Below are 19,564 nucleotides of genomic sequence, written 5' to 3' on the forward strand. Positions count from 1 at the left end.
TGTTTATCATCTCTTTGTTTCCTGTGTACATATGGAAGGTTCAGAGTTGCATTTCTAGTTACTTCATGGCCAAAGTGCAGGGTCTGGGAAGTACTGAAAACTATTGGTCTCTGCAGGAAAGATTTTAGATTTAGAGATGATTTTCAAAGGAAGCCTATTTCCAAGGTAGTTTAGCTTTGAGAAAAATAATTAACTAACCAGCTTTTAAGCTTCAGTCATAACCTCTGTGGACTCTTTTACCTGGCATGCCATGCTCATCTTCCAATGAGCTTTTTCTGAAAAAAAAAAGAAAAAGTCAATCATACTATTCTCACTCAAATATGAGATTTTATTTTGGCAAGGTTGATTCCCTTCTATACTGAGAGAAGGAGGAGTGAGTTTGCTTTTTCAATGCTGCAGTGCAATTGTTGCAAAGGATACACAGAGAAAGGTAAAGTTTCCCAAAGTTACCAGAAACATTCCTGATGTTGTATACATGGGCATTATCTCACAGTTCCAGACTGGGAATGTTTAGCTGGTTGTACTTGAGTCATGTGTCAGGCCAGGTCCAGACATGGCTCAACATTGCAGTCATTACAGTGATTTGAGAACTTCAACTGGGACACAATTCTTCCCACTAGAATATACTGAAGAAGAAATCCAGGATACCACACCTCCAGATTCTTCTATTTCTGCTTTAAAGATTTTGCCATATTGAAACATTTATTGAGGATTTCTGGTAACACAGCAGGCCATCCAGAGCATCAGTGACTGCGTGCCATGCAGCACTTGTGCTAAGCTGGTTTCTTCAAGGAATGTTTGAGTGCACATGCACCACCGAGCTGCTGTCTGCCTGCAGGAGACACTTGGTGAAGTTTTGGGCAGACCTGCCCCACCACACATGTGCTTTCAGTTCAGGCTGCACTCAGTCTTTCAGGAAGCAACTGAGCAACTCCACGAGCTCTGTACATTTGTTCCCTGCACACAGAGAAGTTTTGCTCTGTTCCTCATGAGCACAACAACCACGCCCTATACAGTAGGTCTGACATGGTATTTTCAGGGTGTTGAGCTGGCTGCAGAGGTGCTCCTGCTTCCATTGCAGTGTTATTTAAGAATTACTTTTCTTCTGAAATATGGAAGAAAATACGTCCCTTGGTTTCCAAAGAAGGAGAAAAATTACCTTTATAAATATGGTAGGTTGTTTTAATCATTGATGGAAATAAATTGCATTGTGTAATGACTCCTGTGCAGGGCTTAGCTCTGCTGCGTGACCCATCAACATACAAACCTACTTCATTTTCTGTTTAGTGACACATTCTGTGTCAGTAATGGATCAGCCAGGATATTCTTATTTGTTTAAACTTCATTGTCTTCTCTTCCAAGAATTCATTTGCATTAGAAATTGCACTTTTGTGCAAATTGTTGGCAGATAATAATTACAGCTAAGCTGTCAGCCAAAATACACCAAAGCTATGGTTCTCATATTTGCATTCTGTATTCTTTCCCTGTCCACTAAAGCAAATTAATTACCCTGTTTCTTTTGCAAGTCAGTAGGAGGTAAATTGACACGGCAGAAAGGGAAGAGTCTAAAAAAACCCTGTCAACCAATTTGTTAAGTTTTTGTTTCTCTTTGCTCCATTGTTTTGCAATATCAAAGCCTGAATATTAAATGCCTGCCACTGCTTTGGGAATTGTCCTGGTGCTGCTGGCATGGGAACAGTTAGTGGTAAGTGAAAATGTCAGATGGCTTTTTGAATGGCAGCTAAAGGGCATCATGAGGACTTAAAAAATCTGTCTCCTTGAATTTCTAGTGGGCTTCATCATTCATTATATTTAAGAGATATTTAATAACATGGCCTGGATTTGTTTTTCTGGGGCTTCTGGTACCTTTTCCTTTGCACATGGGGGATAGTATCTCAACTTTCTCAAAAATAAACCCCTCTGCTTTGCTAAAATCTGTACTCCATAGAAACAATCTGGAGAATCTTCCACTATATTCCTTCAATTTTAGGCTTCAGGTTGTATCTATGAAAGAGCAGAGTGTTGTAAGGTGGTGAGCAGTAATAAAAGGAGAATGATAGAAGTGTTAAAAGGAGCTGCAAATATTAGAAAAGCATATCAATATAATGTAATATATTATTAATTTGTGTATATTCACAAAATTATTAACAAATTTATTTACTTTATGTATAGTTCACAAAAGGCAAGGATGTTTGTTCCCCTATATATAATAATTCCAGTTCCTACATTGAAGGTTTTAAAGATCTGATTGGGATCTGAAACTTCAACACAAGAGGAAAATGAAAGATGTAAATCTGATCTCACAAGTCCAGACATAACTGTCAGCTGCTCCTAGACATTCCTCTATATTGATTTTTATGTTCCTAGTTTTACTTAGTGAACAGGTTATTTCTGTTATTTTGACCTTGTTCAGTAGAATCTCACTCTGCAACTCCACTTTAACTTTCAAAAAAATATCTCCCATAACAAGTTCAGAAAGCAGTTTCCTGTGAAACTTTATGAGGATGTTATGAAAATTAGGGTTGTATTTTTGACCCCATTTAATCTCCAAGCATCTGGCTTGCACTGTTCTGTTTGGTGATGTTTCTTTCCCTCACTATGACTTTGATAAATACTTTTGGTAGGCTGCTTACCCTTTGCAATTCAAAGCATTAGAGTTATTTACTACACTCCTGCAAACTCTCCTATTGTTTCCACTGTCCTTTGTATCAAATAAGTTGGAGACCAGCACCAGCTTTGCAGCAGATTGATTATGTGGCTGTTGATGGCTGCTTCTTTTTGGTAGTTTTGAGTTTCAGTTCAGAGCAAGAACAACTGTGCAAGTACTATAAAATTATATCTTTCTTGCTTTTATTTTCCCTTTGCACATGATGCTTTTATTAAGATGATATACTATTTTTATTTGCCATGAAATCTTAGTTCTACAAGCCTAATTTAGTTCAGATGGCAGTACTTGACATATGAATTTTTAAGAACTTTGATGTCCTACAGGACAAAATTCTTTTCATGCACCTTTAGTCGATGAGCTGTATTTTTACTGTCAGTAATATTTACCCTTTTTTATTTTAGTAGCATAGTAGTAACCCACTGTGAGCAGATATCCATTGTAGTAGGCACTGAACCAACATTTATAAACAGAATTTTTGGCCTGAAGAATTAGCAGTCTGAACATGAACACATAGATGATGGGAAAGGAAGGACTGTTTATTCTTCTTTTCCAGAGGAAAATCATGAGTGCAGGAACATGAAGGCTCAAATTGACACAGATATTTAACTGCTGTTAAAATCAACTAATTGATTCAAGGTGTAAGATCATTCTCTTTTTAAATATCATAAGGGAAGACACCAAAGTTGGACATACACTTCTACATAAAAATACCAGGAAAAAATCAAAACAGCATAAAATAGCCACAAATACCTATGTTTACATATGGTAAATCAGGATGTTTCCATCTATTGGTGGAAATTTTTTTCCAATATGACTATTGGGAGCAAGAAACCCAGCTATATTCATGAAAAGTTACAGCTCAATGCTCTGATCAGAGAAAACTGAGAGATATCATAGGTATCTAATCAGAGACATCTTGGAGTTTTATCTTTGGAAGTTAGCATTAGAAACTTCATTTACCTGGATCATGTGTGGAGGTTTTGTTTGTTCTATAACAGAGTTGTACATACAGTTTATAACTGGTTTGGTTAACTTGGGAAATACCCATTAGAAGCTCAGAAGGTCTGTGACAGGTACAGTGCTTGACTGCAACAAAACCTCTCATTGATCTGCTTGAGATCTTGGCCTTTTGATCTCTACTCAGTGGGTGCCCCCAAAGCAGATGATAACCTGTAGAACTATAAAAATTAAATTCTGAAGTTTGTCTAGGGACTTGTATAAAAAGCCCTTTTGACTGACTAATTTAGCAGAAGATTTAGAGAAGACCAATTAAAACTATCCATTCAAGATGAGAGGAGTACTTGGGAACTTGATTATGTATCTGGTTATGCCAGCTTAGAAAAAAAGTTTAAATACAATACTTGAAAAAGAAAAATTAAATCTGAATTTTGTTTTTTGTTGTGCTATTTATTAGCAGACAAAGTGATATAACACAGCTCATTCTTTGTTAAAAAAACAAGCTAAAGGTGAAATGGCATAATTTCACTGAGCTATTCAAACAAATTCTATATTTTTAAGAAAATCTTTCATAATTTGTGAGAAACTTTACACATTCTCTTGACACGTATTATGTCATTAAAATAATTAGATACATTGAAGATCTATTTAACATCTTAGTAGTTAATGCTTTCCCAATAGCAGTTCACTTAAGACATATCTCTGTAGTTAGCTTACAGATAGTTCTGTTTCAAAGGAAGGGGAGAAACTGCTTTTACATTATCTCACTGGATGACAGAAAATCCCCAATAATTAATGCCAGATCCTCAGCTCTGGTAGTTTCATTGAAACCATTAGGACTATGCCAGTTTACATCATTTAAAGATCTAACCCAGCAGGTATAAAAATGAAAATAGCAGGGCAAAAAAAAATATGAGTAATTTGATATCAATAAAAATGTAGGTGAGGTCAGTGGGGACAGAGCCTTTTCAAGTTTTTCTTTGACTCTTTTATCCTAAAGAAGAACTTTTTTTTTTTTTTTCAGTCATTGAGCAAGGTAACATACAGCAAATGATAAATTACAAAGGAAAATAATCTGTGGTAGTAAAACCTGGGCAGAGATCCAAGTATTTTTCCTAAAATATTTATTTTTTCCCAGCTGTTTTTATGCATTAATGCACCGATGTTTCTAAAGTAAGTATTAAAAAATGTAACATCTTCTGAGTAAAAAAAATGGTTCTAGTTATGCACATTTGCAAAGAAGTTTCTCCTTTTCCAAAATTTGAACTTTGACCTCTCTGAAATCCCACGATCACAACTGAAAAATTCCAAGTGGCTTTATTTGAGAATGAAAGAAATTTCCATTCAGAAGTCTGAATCAAGTTTCTAGCACAGAAAATTACTCAGGTGACCAGAAAAGAATCTGTACTCGATCAGAGGCCAAGTTAGGCTCTTGCTCTGAGTAGCAAATACATTCAATACCTTTTATGCCTGAAAAAGATATGCTAATAATTATTTACCAAAGAAAAATGAAATCAGAGACAAATATAGAATTTGCTCTTAACTCAAAGAGGGGCAGTTTTCTTTTTCTTGGTGGAAAACCACAGTTTAAATAATAAGCTTAGTGGGGGAAAAAAAAATTCTGACATAATGTAGAAAATGCAAACTTTGAATTGTCCTGAGCCCAGGGGAGGGAATATTTTATGAGGGAGTTGGGTGTGTAGCCTCACATGTGATTAATTAGCTGCACCCAGGTGGTGAGATAAAAGAATAACAAGCAGCTTAGCTGCGAGAGAGCTGTGGGGAGCAGGGGGCTACTGTAGAAGCAGTGGGTCAGGGAAAGGGGCTTTGCTCTACCAGGTAGATGAAAGGCTTTGCTGGGTACACCTGCTGTGGAGACAGCAGCAGAAGCCCTCAGAAACAGAGGTTTTAAGAGAGGCCAGACAGCAGGATTTGGTTTATCTGTTTTCTTTATTGATGACCTGTGTTTGGACAGTAAATATGTTCCCTAGAGGAGGATGCAGTGGTGCTAAAAATGCTTCATGGAAAAGTGTGGCTGGCACTACCGGAGTGGGGGAAACTGAGGCAGGAATGTTGGAAAGTGAGGTTGTTGCTTGAATTGCAGTGGAGTTCTGTTTGGTTCTCCTGAGTCTGTGTCTGACTGCTCTTTCCAGCTTGACTTGGCCTGTGGAGTGTGGCATGAGCAGCACAGAAACTTGGAATGTTCTTTAGAAGGTTGATGGTGATGGACAATGATAATGCTGAGAGTAAACTGCACAGAGGGGCTGGGAACAGAGAGTGAAGTAAGTGGATGCTTTGGAGGAGAAATTCCTTGTGTAGGGTGGTTTGGGTGTATGCTGGGGCCTTGCCTCGTTATAAGGAATGGAATATATGGAATCAAAGTGAAATTCTATATGGGACAAGAAATGGGGTGGTCTTTATAGCAGGGTGGTCTTAAACTGAGGTTTAATGTATGTACAATATACAAACATTTTTGACAGACCATTAACACCTATAATCTTGTAAATATTTGCAATTTTCTAGATCATAAATATAGCTGCATAAGCAGTTCTTTCAGGACATCATTTATACTCCATTAAAGCTTAATTTACAAGTTAGTACCTTATAGAAAGAAGATATGTGTACTTTTATGTTCACTTTCTGTAAAGGGAGACTGGTGTCTCCAGCAGCAATTTGTAATTCTCCTGTGACGCTCCCAGTGGCACCATTCAAAGCCCTATTTGAATTCTTTTCATCAGCTCATGTTCACAGCAAACTTAATCTTCTGTTTTGAAGACAGAGAGGGAAAGAAAAAGAAAAAAAGAGCAAGATCTTAGGTCTTCTGTCTGCGTTCCCAAGCATCCAACTGTTTGTTTAAACAGTCTCCCCTGACACATTCTCATTTGTCACGTTCTGCTGATACCTGCTGCTGTATCTCAGCTTCCCTGCCCGGGCTGGAGGGAGAGCCTTGGGTGTGGAGGGGGCAGGGAGGAAAGAGGTAAATAGTTGGGGGATTGACTCTGCAGGCTATGGCTTTATTCACTGTAATGGCATTTGTGCTTTCTAAAGATCAAAGGCCAGAAAAAAGGGTGGGGGCAGGGGAAGAAAAAGAAAATTGTTCACTCGCCGTAGTCAGAAGCTTTCAGAAGTGCCTGTGAGAAATTAGGTGCCTCTTTGCACATTTGATCATCAAACTTTGAAATCCTGATGAGAGAGCTTAGAGAAAAGTCTGAAGACAAGGAGGAATAACCACTCCTGAGTTAGGACAAGGTGCCAAATTTAACTGATTTGGGTTTGTTTTATTTTTTTAAGTGACAACTTTCCTCATCAAGTCTGGTACTTAAACAGCTCAGTGGCTTTAAAAATTGCTGTCTGCTGCAGATGGACAGGAAAAAAAGAAATCTGATAAATGTTCTGTCATTGGTTGCTGAGATAAAGGAAAGCTGTCTCAAACCCTATGGCAGGAGTTCCTGCCATGCTCTCTGTATATTCACCTTTAATGAAGCAAGATGAAAGCTTATGCCTGTTGCTCACTATGTGGTATGTGTTTATCTTAGTTATTCATATCTAAATAGGGTAAAGATTTCAGCAGCTTTGCTTTTTTTTTCATGTTTCAAGCTACCATGTACTCTACAGAATGTCCCAAGCTTTTGTTTTTCATATATTGAGATTCTTTCAGCTGCTTTCATACACAAAATGGAGGGTGATCATTATGATGCATTCATAACGTACTAAATAGGAGATAATTAGGTATTCTTTACTGTTTTCCCAGGAAAGCTCTTTATAAACATTGAAACTTTTCTCAAAACAGTAACATCAATACTTGGATGATCTTCTCAGGTGCCAGGATGAATTTCTGACTAAGGGATGTGAGAACTGGAAGCTTAAACCATTGCACATTTAATTTATGATCTTCCAACCCATACCTTGATTTCCTCTCTGGAAGAGGCAGCTAATAAAAACTCCCAGGTTGCAGACTGGTATGGAGAAGAGGGGATGAGGTTCCCTCTTATCAGGTTAATGATCAAATTGCAGTCAGTCCAATCTGCCAGAAATGCTCCACTTATTCTAAACAATTCTTTGTTGTCTCAGAGATGAACCTAATTGGGATGCTGCCTCTAAGCTTGAACCAGTTTTTCTCAGTATCTTTCAAAACACATCCTTATTAAACCAGTTGTAGCCCTGGTGTTGAATGAAGTAACTTTTCATGTTATCTTGTAGTACTTGCCATAAATAGCACACTTGAGGGTATAAGTGGTTGGGCAGAACAAGAGTAATCAAAGTGTACAATGCCTCTTTCACTAAGGAACTCATCAAAGAATGATTTCTTTCTACAATCACTAGTAAAGTGCCTGTGGTGAATGAACAGGAGGTTTAATGGCTGTCTGAAGTGCTCTCATCTAGCTTAGCCTTAGAAATTGTCCTCAGTGTGTGCAAATACCTTCACTATTTTTTGGTACTGGGTCTGCTTGTAAGCCTATCAATTGCCATTGCACACGTGCAGCACCTTAAAGAAATATTTATCTACATTAAAAGTAGCACAAGAGTGCATTTCAGAGGGCACTTGCACTCATCTTGCAATCTGTGTAAGGACAGAAATTTTTTTTTTCTTTTATCCCCTTAGCTCTAGAGATGTACTCATGAGTATGCAGGACTTCATTTTTTAGTCTGTTGATTTTGTTTCCTAGAACAGAAGCAGTTTCAGCTACACTGGAAACTTAAACAGTTGTTTGTTAATTGTTAAATTTACAGTTTAAAAAGCTAGCAGAGTTGCTTGGAATTGCATGAAAAGCTGTTTTCTTATGTGAATTGATGCAAAAATATGTGCAGTTGCCTAATCTTTGAAGTAGTGGCATGTCACACATGTCACAGCTACTCAGGAAGCTGAACACAAGGTTAGCTGAGGACAGCTTTGATGTGCAACATCTTTCACTGAAAAGCTTGTATTTTTTATCATGAACGTGACTCTTAAATTTATCACATTAATATCTTTTCTGTTTTCATGTAAAAGGTGATGAATGGATGCAAGACAGTAGTTCTTCTTTCCTGTTGTCAGGGAAGGGAAATGTGCCAATGCTTATGGAAAGTGCTATGCTATGGTTTGCTGTACCATAATTAGGTAAACAAAAATTAATATTTTATCTAGCAATTGATCAAGAAGGGTTTATTCCTGCAGTAGCAAAGTTAATGGGATATTAACCAGCACTTTGCAGTTTGATCAGAGCTGTCATTCCACAGCATTATTTTGCCAGTCCCCCGAATTACTACATTTAAACCAGAGCACTAGTGTGAAAGAAGACTTTCCATGTTTTCCTGTAATTTCTAAAAATGCTTTGTTATCATTCCAAATACAAAAAGGAAATTGCATCATTGCAATCAATGTCTGTATATAATCCATTGTCATTTAATTGTTTTGCTTTAACTCACTTACTGCAAACTGGCAGTACAATATTTATCTGGGTAACAGCTTTGGGTTTTGAACATTACTTTCCGTGAACTGAAGATACTGACAGCGCTTGCTGAATGCACCATGCTTCTGGTCTTTCAATGCAAAACCTAAATAAAAGAGAGAGCAACCAGAGCAGTTTTATCTCCAGTCCCTCTCTGAGCTGTGTATTTTGCAGGAAATCTGCTACAAGATTTTTAAGAGACTTCTATTATCTAATAAGCAAACAGGACAGAGGTAATGACTGGAGCATCTTTAGGCTGTAATACACAATTGTTAAATTGCTATGGAAAATTCTAACTTAAATGGTTGTGTGATTTTCTTATTATAAAATAGCTTTTTATTACTCAAAAGCTATTGAAAAACTTTGTCCACCTCTTCAATAAACTGGTATTATTTCTATTCCCATGCATAATACTTCAGCCAAATGACTAAGATTTTGGAGGCTTTCCAGAAAGGCAAAATATTTGAGATATACATATATACATACATACTTTATCAGAGATCCTATTCTTATAGCTTCAAGATCCAATAAATTAGAGCTGCTTTCCTTGTTACATGCAACCTGTGCAATTGTGTTGCACTTAGCTTTAGGAAATGCAAATTCCCATTTCCTTTCTCACCAAATCCACCCAGCTGGGAGGGTGCCCCATTTTTTCTGCTGTTTATGAACTGCTATTATAATTGGAGAACTATGGTCAGAAGTTGCTCTTAGTCCCATGTGTATTTTCCTTTCCTTGACCTTCTCTCAAATCCATTCTACAAAGAAAAAAGCTTCCACACTAAATGATTCAGATTCACAGCTCCTGGCTCTTTGACACTGACTTAGCAAAGCAGAGACAACCTTCCATCTACTGACTGCAATTATATCAGTTTCAGCTGGTGAGACTTATTTTTCTAAAGGTAGAGCTGATCGTAAAAGAAGGGATTGTTCCAACACTGAAATTACATTTTCATCTGTTCTAGCTTCACTATAATCTATCCTTTGTCTATCTTTTTGTACCAAATTAATTGTCAGCATATCTTCCTGGCTTGGTCTTTATCTCTGAAGAATGCTGTAGATGCAATAGTAATTTCCTATCCAGCTTCCAAGCATCTGCAATGTTTAAACAAAATGTGTTTCAAGATTACAAAAACAAAACAAACAAACAAAAAAACCCCAAAAAACCCTGTTTTCCAAACACATGGATGCTGCACACTTTGATTCCCTGATCGCTGCTTATTGTTGTTATGATGATATCAGGTGAAGTTAAAGAAGCTTTTAGCATTGGTGTTCAGATTTCATAAAAGATGCCAATAAAAGAAAATGAACAGATGAGTTGTGGGTAATAGGAAGAAGTTAGAGTGTTCAATATGTAGTTAAGAAAAACCTTCCACCTCTGGGCTGCCTAGCAAAAGAATTGAACCCATCAAACCAGACTCTGAAAGCAATTGTTTGGCTCAAATCCTCTTGCAGTTAACACTGTTCTGTAGTGCAAGGTGGTAATTTCTGATCTGTGGTTGCCTGTCTTCATTTGTCATGTGGTGAGGCTTTCTGAAAGTGTTTTTTGCATCATTTATTCTTTGACTAGCATTATTTTCAGAACAATGCCAATAATGAAAATGCCATTTTTTGGCCTTTTTTAATCATGACCTGTCAGTTGTAAAGGAAGGTGATTTTCCTTTTACATTAGTTTCTGTATTAATAAGTGTGCAGTCCTTTGTTATTTGAAGTGAAATTGTGTACCAGTGTGTTCCCTTGTCTTCTTAGAGATACAGGTGAAAATGAGCTCCTGTTTCTTTATACAGAACTAATGGAATAAAAGTTCCATTGTAATTACTTTCAGACTTCACTGACTTCCATATTTTATCCATAAGCTTAATTTTCTCACCCATCTGTGTATGCTATTCAGTTGTATTAATTATTCCTTATTGAAAGACACTACTTGATAATTGGTTGGTTATATAATTGGAAGTAAATGCTGTAGTGAATTTTGTCTTTTGTTTTATTCAGAAAATGTCTGCAAGCAGTATTATCAGAAGTGCTATTTACAGAAAAGTATTTACTTGGTAGTTATACTTGAGGAAATTTAGTTGCTCTCTAATCATGCCTAAAAAACTTGCGGTGTGTATCTAATAATTTAAACTATATTCTAACTGTCTTGGTTGCTTTTTTATTAAATGGACACGTGAATAAAATAATTTTCAGCACAGTAACTTGTTCACCTGAAGAAAACAACAGAATGTATGGATCTAAAGATCAATTACTTTCTGCATTGCTTTTCAAGAAATGGAGAAGTTCATGAGTGATCTCTGAGAAGTTTGGGGTTTTTGCTTGGAAATACAGATCAAATGCTTCTCTGGATAGTAAAATAGACTAAAGAAATCAAAAGGAATTGACTCTGCTTTGGAACATGCATTCCCAAAACCGTCTTGCAAGCAGAAAACTTTGCTGGTATTGAATATTCCTCTTTTTTAATTTAAAATTTAATTTGGTCATGTTTTTTTCATGATTTTTCTCTATCTATGATTCAAGGTTGAAGTAGTTATTGCCAAACTGATTCCACTCTCTCATCTCCCTTCCTGTAGTTCAATATTTCTCCCAAGAAAATTCACCTTATTTGTATTGAACAGTGAGCAACAGAGCCATCTGCACCAGCAATTCCCAGAAAGAATCTTAGGATTCATGTTTAGCTCTGTCTCTTACAGAGAGCAACTGGAATAATTAATTTGACCTTCTGTTTTTCAGCACAGGTTTTTTGCCTTTTTTTTTTTTTTCCCCAGAGCAGACAGCAAATTCATTATGAATACTGATAATGACTAATTCTCAAGTTCTTTCTAATTGAGAACCTAATTAAAACCAAAATACATAGCTGTATTATAATGGACAGGCAATAGGAAAGATTAGGTGTTCATAAATTCTTAGAGCACATTATTTTCTGGTAGGAGACTGTATAGAATTTAAAAATGTCCATATGGAAATTGTCCCCCTCTTAACACTAGACAAATAATGGTGATTTAAGCTTCACAATTACCTAACTGTATATTTAGTAGATCAGAAGTAAACAGCTTATTCTACCTAAAGAGCTGTTGCTATCAACATTTAAATGAATGTACTGTCAAAAAAGTAGAAGTGTTTTGGTTATCAGCATCCTAACATGATTTTGGCCATGGTTTAGAAGGAGATCAACCACATATCACCAAAAGACAGGAAAACTAAGTGCTCAGTTTCTTGGCCAGGGTGTGCATAGTTGCTAGCACTGCTCAAATCAGGGCAAAACCAAAAGCTGATCACAAAGCTAAAATTCTGATTTCAAATTCCTGGCTGTGCTGGTGGCTGTGGAGCAACACTGGGTGTTGTATGGAATCTTTTGTAATTCCACCCGTTTGGAAAAGTGGATAGAGGCCCGAAAGCAGGAGATAAAACTGCACTTTTTTGGTTTTGTTTGTTTTGGGTTTTTGTATGTTGCTGATCACCTGAATTAAAATCTGAGGACGTATTTTTTTTACAAGGGCTCAGGTTTCATTCTGGTCAGTGCTATTTGAAGGGAAGTCTCTTGTCCAGCACTTGGTATCTTTAAGATTTTAGTTGGGCTCAGTGCTGCCTGTAGGAGAGCCTGACTACCTTACACATAAGAAACTTCTTCTGTGCAGGTTTTTAGGTTACTTCTGTACAATTTATCTATGAAATATATGTGTACAGATCATGCCCCTTAAAAAAAAAATTAAAAACACACAGAAAAAGTACTCAGTGAAAGTTTTCACATTGTGTGAATTCAGTTAATTTTTCTTTATAGCACCTCATAATTTTTCTGAGCAGAGATCATTAATCATTCCAAATTGTGTACAAGTTATGTGATAGCCATAAGACCACCAAACCCTGACCCTGGAGGAAATTAATTCCTAAAGGTGAAAAGTAAGTGTTTTCTTAATTAAGCCACCTAAGCTGCCTGGTTTTACAAATATTTATTAACTCAATTCAGATGAAGTCAGATTAGCACTTCTAGCTGCAGAGAATGTTTCATTTGACCACAAGTCCTTGTTTTCAAATCAATATTCAATCTTTTAACACAACAGCAAATTATTCTCCCCATCAGTCTCCTGTGACAACTCCAACAAACATAATATCTGGATGGTGATGTGCAAACACTTTCCAACTACATAATTTATAAAAATATAGGTAGTAGTTATTTATAAGAGGCTATCTGGGGTTTTGTTTTTTAAACTTTTAAAAGTTTTTTTGCTCTTCTTTTCAATTTGTTGCAAGTACCTGAACGTGGTCAAAGAGATAACACAATGTTCTTGAGAAAGTCAACTTGTAGGGTATCCAAAGGCTCTCCCAGACAATGTCTTTGGACTAAAAAGTGGTTTGGTATGAGCTGACAAACAAGGTACTTTGAAACTTGGCCCAGCTGGTGACTGGACCAGTTCTGAGTGTGCCTTGGAGCCAGGCCATGCCAGTTGTACCACCTAGAGTGGACCTGGGCACTTCCCAGAGAGCTCTTGTGTGTTGTAAGCACCTTCTCTGACAAGCTTTACCAGCTTTGTTCTTTCTGATTTTAGAATGAGCAAGAATGAGTAAAGGATGTCCCAGCTGGCCTGTTAACAAGATGGGAACTGAAAAACTTGGCTAACATTTGGCCCATCCCACAATCACTCATGAAGTGGGATCGGTTTTTAGCCCTGGAAGGAGTAACAAGTGGCTTGAAGGCAGCATGCCAGCTACTTTGCTAAGTCAGAATTTGAATGTGGGAAATGAACCCAAGAATCTCATAGTCTGAATCAGATCCTCTTTGATCTGCTGGAAAACAGAGCAATGCTTGCTGCAAGCTGCTATGAAAAATAGGAACTTATTTCTGACTGTCTCACTTTTGGTGTTGATTGATGCATTAGCACATGAGGAAGATGCAGGAATGGAAAGGGAAACTGTAAGCTAAACCCATCCCAAAAGTCTGAGTTCACTGGAGAGCAATGACCACTTTCTTTTCTTACCTGTGGCTCTGGAAATGGGACTATGGCAACAAAGTGAGGAGCAGTGATGGTGTTCCCTGCTTCCAGGGAGGCTGGCAGAAGTGATTGAAAGGAAACAGATTCAACAGTTTTAGAGTTTAAGGACAGTGATGAGAGGATATTTTCAAGAGCTGCTATTCTAACTGCTACATATTTTAAAAGTCTCTACTGCAATAAAGCAAAATAATGATTTTTGGCAACCTATGTTACAAATCTCCTGTATTCTACACAGGGAATATTCGTTTGCATTTCCTGCATTTTAATTTTATTTTTATTGAAATGCTGGACTTCAAGAAACAACAATCATGTGATTATTTTGAGTTTTGCAACTGATTTTGCTGTGCCTCATAACCCTTGTAAATTATACATGATATGTGTCCTTGTGGCTGCAAATTAGAAAAGGGCTTTAGCAAAAATTCTTATGCCCAAGCACATTGCCTCTGTAGTAAACCTAGGATCCTCATGATTTGAAAGATATCATAAATGCTCAGCAAGAATGTATCTTTAAATGTTTATTTTAATTGAGTGTGAAATAGAATTGCTCTGGAAAACCTGGAGTTACTTCATGCCAATCACCTCTATGCTGTTTAGGTTTTTTGTATTGCTCCAATGAGAGACTGGTTTGGAACTCCTCAGAGTTATTTTCATTTAGCTGAAATGGAAATGAACAGTCACATCAGAGCAAATGATTGCAGAATGAATTCTAGCCTGGGTAAAACTCTCATAGTCAGGAAGTCTGATGTTTCTCTATTACAGAGCTGACCCCTGGGGCTCTTCACAAAGGCAGATCTAGTGAGACAGATCTTGTGTGCTTCTTGCTCTGATAATGCAGACAAATAGGGGCTTGTTTTGAATTGTTTCTATCTATAATAATTTGTCTCTATCCGGATCCTGAAAAATTCTTCTCCCCAGGTAAACATTAGCCTTTGAAAACAATTCCCCTCCTCCTACTCCTTGTCCTCAGTATCAGTTTTTATGAAATAGTACTTAACTTTTTTTCTTTTAAGTTCCTAATTTTAATCATTATAAAATAGTTGTACAAGACAAATTACTGCTCTTAAACAGATTTCTGCTTTTATCAGGGCAAAGAAGCTGCTCTTGAGGAATATCTGCTTAGTGAAAGTCACACTGCTAGGGGTTTATAGGACAGTAGAAATTTGGTTTGTTACCCAAGTTGTTTCTTTGCTCAGTATGAAAAATAATGGCTGTTGTTGAGTGTTCTATTATAGATGCTTCTGTGTAGCAAGTTCTAAAGAAAGAGATGGACCTTCAGAAGTAAACCAAGTTCCCTTTGGTCTTTTTAATGAGAATGCTATAACCCATAAAGTTGTTCTGATCTTGGAAGACAGTGTAAAACAAAGCAAAAAAGTGCTTCTCTGGATTTGTGCATGTCTGCCTCTGTTCAGCTTTGTTCCATGCTCAATTTTGGTAATCCTAAATTTTCTTTTTCCTAATCTAGAAATCGCCATCTATGAAAAGCTTGTTAATTTCTGTTCATAAAATATTCTGCTCTAACTTGGATTAAATGCAGTGCAGCTGGGACTAGTCATGGCCAAACAATACATGGCATAAATTATCTCTATATGAAGTGTCTGCCTAGATAGCATAATCAACATGAGACTGACAGAACAGCACAGTTGCACTGTTGTTGCTGACAACTTCATTATTACTGTGATGTTCAGCTGGGTAATTTGTTTCTGAGGAACAGCAGTATCTTCAGATATGTCTAATGGCCTATGTGCACTTTTATGAGCTTTCTGGAGATCCCGGGTTTTTCCTAATACAGAAATCAACTGTGGGAACCATTGGCAGAGAGCATTCTGCTTTGCACAGCACCATGAGGCAGCCTTTCTGTCCAGCAGTGATGGGGAGCACCTCTGGTATGTATGTGGATCACCTAGGGCACCAGCAGCTGCTCTTTTCATTCCTTTTTTTCCATCCAAAATGGCTGTAAGGAACTGATGAACTTTTCATGCTGAGGTATTTCTGTTTACCTTAACTTACACTCCAAATCATCCCAAATGACTAAGTAGTGTTTTGTGGCTCAAACACTCCAAACCTGAATCTGTTTCACTGTAGCCAGGGATTATTATTCTCAGGAATTTTCCAATTAAATAGACTAGGAAAAAAAATACACCACTTTGTCAAAAACAAACTGTACAAAAACCATGCTGTATTTAAAGAATTCTGACCAAACAGTTCTGGTTTCCTGCTAGTTCATCTAAAACTGTACTCTGAAATACAAGCAAGCTGGGTCCACTGCTGCCATATGGGCTGCCACAAAGCTGGAGAATTCCTGCTCTCTGAGTTCATTCCTGTGGAAGTGGGAGTTTGCAAGCCCCAGGTATTGGTTTATCTGCCAACTTCAGCCCTGCAGCAGAGCCTGGATGCGTTGAGATCCAGGTTCTGCTGGGAGGACCCTAGATTAGGGCTAAGACAGGAAGCCTGGAGGAGCTGGGGCTGCCAAGCTCAGTTTCTTTTAGTCACTTACATCACGGGTGTCTCAAATATTTCAAAACACTTAGGAAAATTATCTCATTGGGAAATTTTTTAAACTTGGTCCAAACACAATTATTTTTTCTTCACTCACAATTTCAGAATTTCTTGAGTTTGATCATGCCCTGTGACTGATGAACTGGGAAATATTTGTCTTTTTCATGAATATACTGAACATGAATATACTTCTGTGTCTCTGTGGATAATAGGTTATTTGCTGTGGATTTGGATCAAGAACACTGTCTAAAGGAACTACTCAAACAGTAAGACTCAGATCAATGTCCTTGAGGAAACACAAGAAACCAGGGAAGAGGACAGAGAATTAACAAATTGGCAAAAGGGTATGTGTGAAAAATGATAGGTAAACAAGGAGCCAGAGAGGCAGAAATTGCCAAAACCAGAGTTGGAATTTACTACAGCAGCTTGTATGTATAAAAATTTGCTAGAAATAAGTGTGGGGACAAAGAAACATCCATTTTATACATACATATAGGCTTGCTTCTATTTTTTCTTCTGTTTGTTTGGCTTTTTACCTTTCCATCTCTATGCCCCCATGCCTTGTTTCAAGGAGCAGGGTCCCTCCCTTTCTTCTCACAGATTGTCAAAATGAGAGAGCACCCATCCAGAGATGTATGGGAAGTTGAAAATCCCATTCTCAGGTGTCTGATCTGCCTGGCTGCATTGCCTGACCCCAGCCACGTGACATCAGATCTGACTTTTGAGCGATAATTTTTTTTTATAGGGGGGCTTACAAACAGTCTAAAATACAGCTTGGCCTCTAATGATGATGGCAACCTTGCCGTTGACTGATTAGGAAGTCAGACATCAAATCCCAAATGTTTGAGTTAAGTTTCTGTGCTCCAAACTTCCAGTTTTCCATAACTACTCAGCCCAGCATTTTTCACACCTGGTGCCACAACCCAAGGCGATACAAAACTGTGAATGTTGCTTTCTGCCTCCGGAGGACGAGCTTGGGACTGAAATACCATCTGCAGCTCAGGGCTGGACATTGTGTCCTCGGGACAATGTGAGTGGCTGCAGCTCTGTGGATCAGGGAAGGCTTTTGAAGAACTGGGAGGATGGTGCCACCTATTGATTGACGAAATGAAAAGAAAGGTTTCGGGCTACCCCGAGTTTTCACACGGAACGGACTTGTCAGCCTCTCATCCCTGCATGAGAACAGCCTCCCTCATCCCAGAAATGGCACTGCTGTCCAGAAGAAACAACCAAAGGAATAAATGGCCAATACAGTGGCTGCTAAAAATATCTCTGGTGGATAAAGCTGTGAACAATACAGGGTAAACATTTTGGTAAATGTGTCCATTGATCAACCAGCTCGGGGGCCTCTTTAAACAAAATGTGCTGCTAAACATGAATCTTCATCAAAATCTGCAACTTTAGTAATCACACTCATAGCTTGTGGGGTCAGCTCATGATCTGTGCTGCAGATAGGGAAACTTTTAGAGTGATCCAACATGGAATGAGTATTTGTCACGATAGGTTAACAGCAAACAAAATATTGCATTCAAACTAGTGAGTATGAAACATAAGCAAGTGAAATAATTAATGACTGATGTCTGAGCCATTAAATGGAATCATCAAAGGGTAAGAATGTTCAGATTTCTGTGCAAGATCAGACTATCAGATATGCTTACCTGTGTTTTATCATAAAGCCAGGTTTTTGGTTTCTGTATGTCTTTTAGTCTTCCATGAATTCAGAACTAGCCACACTTATTTATTCATTATTTTTAGTAATTAATTTCATGTTTTTATCATTTAGTAATCACTCCTCTTACTCTACTAAGTGTTTTGTGTCTTTTGGCTTTTGAACAGTTTAACAATGAACTTAAATTGCTCTTACAGGAAGATTACAAACGTGTTCACTTGATATAAAAAACCTAAATGTCTTTCACATATTGATCCACAATGAGATTCACTTTAGGTTTTTTTTCCTGAAAACAGCTGGAAATTAAGAATTCCCTCACAAGTGAGCTCCACAGATGGGGTCTGTACAGACCAAAACCACTTAAGTTGGGGATTTTGATTTAGAAGAATCATCCCTATTCAGCAGAGCACTGAAAATGGAATTTTTATGCTTGCAGTTAATTTTAACTAATGTGGACATTTCAGATTTTCAGCATGCTGTTTCCCAGATAGTATCCCAGTGTTAAAGAGGTATTCAGTGGTTTTTGAAAGATTTCCAGTCTTGCTCCTGTTGGCAAGGAGCAGTGACCTCAGTCAGCTGTCCTGCAGCCTCCTGACTAATGATCCTCAGAAGTAGCAGAACAAAAGATGGAATCCTATACACGTCCAGCCCCTGGTTTTCATGCTGTGGGAGAAGGAATGTTGTGCATAAGGTGTTGTTAGAGCACTTTGTCATCTGCTGTGGCAGAACTTTCATGTCATTGCATTTGATATTCTTATGTCTTTGAAGCATGGAGATAGGTGTGTTTACATACAGATGCATACACAGGTACATACAGAAAGATCTCTCCAAAAATGGTTCTGTCTGTATGCAGATTGTTTTTTAAAGTACATCATAAGTCCAAGTCCCTTGACACACAAATGTCAGGACTAGATTTTAGCTTCAGCTGCTTTGGCAAAAGGACACCAGTTGGTATGAGAACCAGAACCCTTAACTGAGTTTTGAAGGGTGGGAGAACTGGACTGGTGGGCAGCTTTTGGGAGTTTTCCAGTGTTTTCCAAAAATCATGCATCATGTCTGAATAAATATGAGTGATCTATTTTCAGCAGATTGTAACAGTAGCTGTGGTATCCTTTTAAAAAAAAATACATTTTCTGTAGCTACTAATGATCATTGACTATGACACACCTAGAAATTACTGTGGTGGTGTTTTTTTTTCTATTGCCAGATGGTATACAGGAGTTACATGAATTTAACACAGTGGACTGTGCAGAAAGGATAATGCTTTCCTACATCTCTGTTTATCAGTTACAAACAGTTTAGAATTCTAAGGCTGTTATGATTATTGCATATTCTTACTTGATAGAATCTTTATGGGTTTCTG

This window comes from Calypte anna, chromosome 18 (assembly GCF_003957555.1).
Source record: "Calypte anna isolate BGI_N300 chromosome 18, bCalAnn1_v1.p, whole genome shotgun sequence".
Taxonomy (NCBI): domain Eukaryota; kingdom Metazoa; phylum Chordata; class Aves; order Apodiformes; family Trochilidae; genus Calypte; species Calypte anna.